Below are 6,552 nucleotides of genomic sequence, written 5' to 3' on the forward strand. Positions count from 1 at the left end.
CACGAGAGGTGACTCTTACCTTCCACATAGTGCAGGAGGAATATTCAATTGACCTAACAGCCATTCCCACTCTTCTAAATTCCCAAATAAGAGCATAAAACCATAAGGCATAAGAGTGGAAGCAACGACATTGGGCCGATCGACTTCACTCCGCCGTTTAATCATGGCTAATGGGAGTTTCAATTCCACTTATATGCAGTCTCTCCGTTGTCCTTCATTTCTTGTGAGATCAAGAATGTATCAATCTCTGCCTTGAAGATACCCCTCGTCCCGGCCTCTGCTCCGCTCCATGGCAATGAATTCCTGCTTTTCTCTAGTTGAAAAAATGTCTCCTCATTTCCAAAATAAATTGAGCGCCTCTACATTATCTTTCAAATTTCATTGTAAATGGATAATTTTCCATTCCAGTAAGAGGATTCATGAGGGCACAGCGGTAGATGTCATCTATATGGACTTCAGTCAGGCGTTGAAGAAGGTTTCCCATGGGAAGCAAGGTCAGATCTGAAGGAATACTGGGAGAACTAGCCATTTAGATACAGAACAGGCTTAGCGGTAGAAGGCAGAGGATGGTGGTGGAGGGTGGCATTTCAGACTGGAGGCCTGTGACCAGTGGAGTGCCAAAACGATCGGTGTTGGGTCCTCTACTTTTCTTCATTTATATAAATGATTTGGATTTGAGGATAAGAGGCATAGTCAGTAAGTTTGCAGATGACATCAAAATTGGAGGATGAGTGGACAGCCAAGAAGGTTACCACAGATTACAACAGGATCTTGATCAGATGGGTCATCATGTGAGCATAATGCATAGCCACGGGCAGATACTATTATCAAAGTTGGTGAACAGATTTCTGCGTTTGTAAGTCCATACAGGCTATATCCGTTTAAAGTGATGCACGTTCAACTGAAGAACAACAGTTCAGGCAGCATCCAAGGAACAGGAGAATCGACGTTTCGGGCATAAGCCCTTCTTCAGGAATCATGCCCGAAACGTCGGTTCTCCTGTTCCTTGGATGCTGCCTGACCTGCTGCGCTTTTCCAGCAACACATTTTCAGTTCTGATATCCAGCATCTGCAGTCCTCACTTTCTCCCCGACTGAAGAACATGGCCGCCACACTCCAAACACACATGTACAGAGTTGTGGCTGGGTTGACATACTGTGCAGTGCATTTGGACGATGTCGTGATCTTTAGCAATTCAAGGAATGATCACAAAAGACTGTTGGCAGAGCTCTTTGAACGACCACGAGAACCAGAATTGATGCTAAACATAAATAAAACATAATTCACGAAAGCAGAGGTGACGTTCTTGGGATGGAACAGCGGTCATGGAAGGTCGATTCCCCCCGGAGCGTAAAGACGAAGGCGACAGAGGAATTTCCATGATCAACTTCGAAGAAAGAGTTTCTTCAATTCTTCAGACTCAGCGGAGTCTGCCAGAAGTCGGTTCCAAACTATATTCGAATCGTGGCACCGTTCACCGATTTGCTGAATAAGAACACAACATTTCAGTGGATAGTACCATACCAGGAGACATTCGACCATTTGAAGTCGATATTAACCACCAAACCAGTTGTACCTACACCAAACTTCTCAAAAACATTTAAAGTCGCCATCGATGGTAGTGACGTTTGTGTTGGAGCTGTACTTCAACAGGAAAAATAAGCATGGGATTGAACTGCCAGTTGGTTACTTTTCAAAGAAAATCAACATCTACCAGAGAAAATGCTCCACAATCGAAAAAGAACTATTGAGTTTGGTACTGGCTTTACAAATTTAATGTATATACGCGAATAATGTTTCAGAAACGGTTATGTACACTGACCACAATCCGCTAACACGTTTTAGATACAAAAATATGATACTATTTCGTTGGCTTATTATGGTAGAGACTTTCAATTTATAAATCGTACATGTTGCGTGTCTGTAGAATCTATTCCCAGACAGATTATCGCAGATTCAACTTATGGCATTTAGATGAGATTTGTCTTTATTTAATGTTTTATGTGTGTATATAGGAAAAAGTTAAGGCGATATTATACGGAATTTATCGGTATGTCAGGGTAAAGTATTTAAAAATTAAAATGAAAAAATGCTCTCATTATGGTGGTTCATTTTTCCTGAATAGACGAGGTGCTTTAAACATATTGTTGCATGGCTAAGTCTGGTGAAAGCAGCAGAATAACCAGACACTGCAACAAGTGTTATCAAGAATACAACAACGTTATACTGGATCGAACAACTCAATTAGTTCATTGCCTAGAGACATAAACATTTCGAGTTGACCACTCAGTTTAAATATTATCCAGAGTAAAATATTAATTTCACTTCAAATTTGAATTGTGTCTATTGAAAATCTTAAAAAGGAATGACACAATCAGATGCTCTGGGGTATGATACGGGGGACATTGAACAGATGAGAGGAGGACTGCCAAGTCCTGCATGTAACAATCTTCTTGAAAAAATATATCTCTGAAAAATACCTTTTCGATCGGTTACGTGTGACACAGAATTTCCTAACAAGGAAAAAGAAGACACAGGAAGATCCGAAGAAAAGAACCGACAGCTGCCTGGCTTTGAGAAAAGAAGAGCTGTTTTGTTAACTTTAATTGGGAGTTTTATCTGAATAGTATTATTGAATGGAACGTCACAATGGGTAATAGAAATACATTGTCAATCGTGGTTTGTTAATTTATTACTCTTTTACTTTAGAAATAAAGTTCTTAATTTTTACTTTGTGCAGTTCTTGGCCAATCAAACTTTTGCAGATTACTGTACGGTATAAATTGTTTCTGTGTTTTATATGAAGCAGGAGGGTTTACCCTGTGTCGTAACGAGTCTAAACAAATTTGGCAATGCAAGTGTACATCTGTGCAGTTCTTTGAGTGCACTGGAGATTTGCACCATTCGTGACCTGAATGAAGTGATTCTATCCGCCGTGATCTGAATCCCAAAAATAGAAAGTCGAAAGCAAACTCCGCCCTTCACCGTAGTTGACAGGATTCGAACCTGGTGGGAATGCCCCAATGGATTTCAAGTCCATCGCCTTAACCACTCGGCCACAACTACAGAAGGACATGACCTGACTGTTGGATTAATCATTTCCAGGTTTTTGTCTCTGGTGAACTCAGCAGTAATGAATCATTGTTTGGTTTATTTGAATTCAAAACCCACAGCTTTCAAATCGATGAAATGTCGGGACAAATTGGGTCTGGGTGTTGCACCCCGAAAGTTGGAATCGACATTCAGCTTAAAAGAAGGTGGAAGTAGCAGGAAAATACTCAGTAGGTCTAGCAGGATCTGGGCTGGGAAAGGGCGATTCAACGTTTCAGAACTTCTTCAGAAGTTATTCAAACTCCGCTTTCTCCCAGTTGTACTGGCAATCCCCAGTCTGCACCCAGCGTTTTCTATTGTTGTTTCAGATTCTGAAAATCCAAATACCTTTACATTAGCCATTAAAACAATACAGAAATTCCATTCTGGTTCCGGATTGGATTCCTGTTTGGGGAACATTTTCCTTACCACATTAAAAACCCGGAGCTGTGCAGGAAAGGAAACAAATGAAGTATGAGCCTGGGTGGTCCCAAAAAACCAACTGTTCAGTTAATGGATGAACGTGTTGACCAATTACGCAACAAAGACGGGTGGGCTGATTCGTTGCACGATCCATAAAACAGGCTTTTCACGAACTCAAATTTCAGCCTGCCCATCCCGAAGCGATTGTTATCCTCAATCAGTTTTATTTTTCCAAAATAAATCCTGGGACATTCACTGTAATGACATGGAAACAGTTTTGTACCCTCTGCAAATACATTCATGTCACAGAAACCAACTTTTCTGCAACAGCAGTCTGGCTGTCTTCGAGCGTTTTTCGTAACTTGTGTGTTCCCGAGTTTTCTCGTGATTCTGTAACCGTGGTCTGTTAATAATGATGGGGGAGGGTGCATTGCGGATGGGCGGGTTGGTGTTCTGGAGGAAATGTTGCTACCGATTAGCGTCAGGTTCCAGAGGACTGGGACTGAAACTATTTACTGAAAAACGACATTTGTGCAGAATATATAGAGCCTAATCTCAGATGAACTGTTAATCATTTGACACACAGATGAGAAGGATTTTCTCTCTTACAGAGGATAGCAAATCTGCAGAATTCTTCCCAATAGAGAGCTGTCAAGGCTGGGTATGACCAAGACTGAGATGGCGAGCCAATTAAAAGGTGGAGACGACCTGATGGTCTGAATAGCTTCCATCTGTTCCAATGTCTTGTCTGTCACTTGAGAGCTGCGAAAGACCATTGTGAAGAAAGAAATAGCAGGACATTGAGAAAAGTTGGTTGGAGACAAACTGAGTCAACATCATTAGTTGAAAGGATAAACACACTTGACAACTTTGTCAGAGTTCTTTGATAATATTACATGCCGAGTTGATCAATTTTTGTTCGGCATTCCATAATGACCACATCAAAAGCCATTACACAAGGTAGGAGTTCACGGTGTTAAGTATAAAAAAAAGGCCAGGCTTGTCCATTGTTTACTTAATGGAAGACACAAAATCTGGATTATTGGGTATATTTTAAGTTGCAAAGATGTAATTACTCAAGTGCTGGAAAGGTCAGTCATAGGACTTCAATGATTTATATCTGAATTCATGACTTGTACGAATTGGCTGAGTGAAATGTGTCCAGTTTTACTGACGATCCACAACAGGTGGGAGAGCATGTTGTGATGAGGACAGCGGAATCAGGAAATGGAAAGACACAGGTTCAGTGGGTGGGCAAATTCCTTGAAGGCGCAATTTCATGTCGGGCGTTTGAGGTCATGCATTTGGTAGGAAGATTCAAAAGACTGACTGCAATTAAAATCAAGAGAAACTCCAAAAACGTGCGTTTCGGAGGAGTCTGGGTGCCCTTGTGCATGAAACAAACAATGGTTAGTGATAGACTGATTTTTTTCTGCTAAAATTAATGCCCTTTCGTAATGCTCAAAATGAAAGAGATGATATCCCATGGAATGACTGAAATGAAGGAGCCTGCAAATTAATCGAAAAAAAGATATGTCTCGTGCTGTTCTTGGGACATAGCTGATGTATTGTTTACAGGTCTCTAAACTTTATTGAAAATGGAGTCAGGAAAGGGAGAGTGGAAGTTAAGGACACCCATGATTAATAGGGGAAAGTGAGTAGTGCAGATGCTAGAGATTAGAGTCAAGAATGTGGTGCTGGAAAAGCACAGCATGTCAGGTAGCATCTGAGGAGCAGGAAAACCACGATTCATGCAAAAGCCTTTCATCAGGAATTTGGTTGGAAGCCTCGAGTGTGAAGAGATAAATGTGAGATGATGGGGCTGGGCTGGAGGTAGCTGAGATAGCAATAGGTGCACGGGGGAGGGTGCAATGTTGATAGTTTGGAGGGGAGGGTGATGTACATGGGTGGGAAGGAAATGGGACAAATGGGACAGCTCATAAGTACGGTGCTGAGCTGGAAGTTGTGAAGTGGGGTAAGGTGGGGGAGGGGAAATGTGGAAACTGGTGCAACCCCTTTGATGGCATGGGGTTGGAGGTTACCGAAGTGGAGATTTGGCTTCAGAACATAGAACAATACAAAGCAACACAGACCCTTTGGCTTTCGATGTTGCGTCGACCTGTGAGTATTTCTCAGCTCATCCCCCCATACTATCCCATCATCATCCATGTGGTTATGCAAGAATTGTTTACATCTCCCTAATGTGGCTGAGCTATCTACATCGACAGGCAGGGCATTCCACGTCCTTACCACTCTCTGAGCAAAGAACCTGCCTGTGACATCTGGCTTAAATCTATAACCCCTCAATTTGTATTTATGGCCACCCATACAAGCTGACATCATCATCCTCAGAAAAAAGACTTCCATTTTTTACCCTATCGAATCCTCTTATCATCTTGCAACTCTGTATCAAATCCGCTCTTAGCCTTCTTCTTTCCAATGAGAACAGACCCAAGTCTCTCAGATGTTCCTCATACGACTTTCCCTCTGGAACAGGAAATATCCTGTTTAATCTCGACTGCAACTTTTCCAATGCTTCCACATCCTTCCTGGAATGGGGCGACGAGGCAGCACAAAATATTCCAAGTGGAGCCACACAAGTGTTTTGTATAGTTGCAGCTTTGCATTATGACTCAGGAACCCAATCCTCTCTCAATGAAACCTAACACAACGTATGCCTTCTTAACAGCACTATCAACCTGGCTGGAAACTTTTAAGAATCTATGGACATGGACTCCAACAACCCGCTGCACATCCACATTACCAAGAATCTTTCAATTAACTCAGTTTTCTGCCTTCCTACTGATGTTGCCAAAGTGAATCACCTCAAATGTAGATGCAATGAACTCTATTTGCGTCCTCTAAGACCAATTCTGCAGTTTATCCGACCTCCCCAGCAAACTGCAACATTTTTCCACTCTGTCCACTACTCCACCAACTTTAGTGTTATCTACAAGCTTACTAACCCATCCACGTATGCCTGCGTTTTAGTCATTTATGAAAACGGCAAACAACAGTGGTCCCAAAATCGATCTTTGT

At 41.8% G+C, this 6,552-nt stretch overlaps 1 non-coding gene across 1 annotated transcript; it reads right to left on the reverse strand.

The window, feature by feature from the left end:
- Window positions 1-2,985: 2,985 nt before the first annotated feature.
- trnas-uga (transfer RNA serine (anticodon UGA)) lies at window positions 2,986-3,066 on the reverse strand. Its single transcript has one exon. It is a non-coding gene; the product is annotated as a tRNA-Ser (tRNA).
- Between the last annotated feature and the right edge of the window lie 3,486 nt (window positions 3,067-6,552).

The sequence above is a fragment of the Chiloscyllium punctatum genome, chromosome 35 (assembly GCF_047496795.1).
Source record: "Chiloscyllium punctatum isolate Juve2018m chromosome 35, sChiPun1.3, whole genome shotgun sequence".
NCBI classification, from domain to species: Eukaryota; Metazoa; Chordata; class Chondrichthyes; order Orectolobiformes; family Hemiscylliidae; genus Chiloscyllium; species Chiloscyllium punctatum.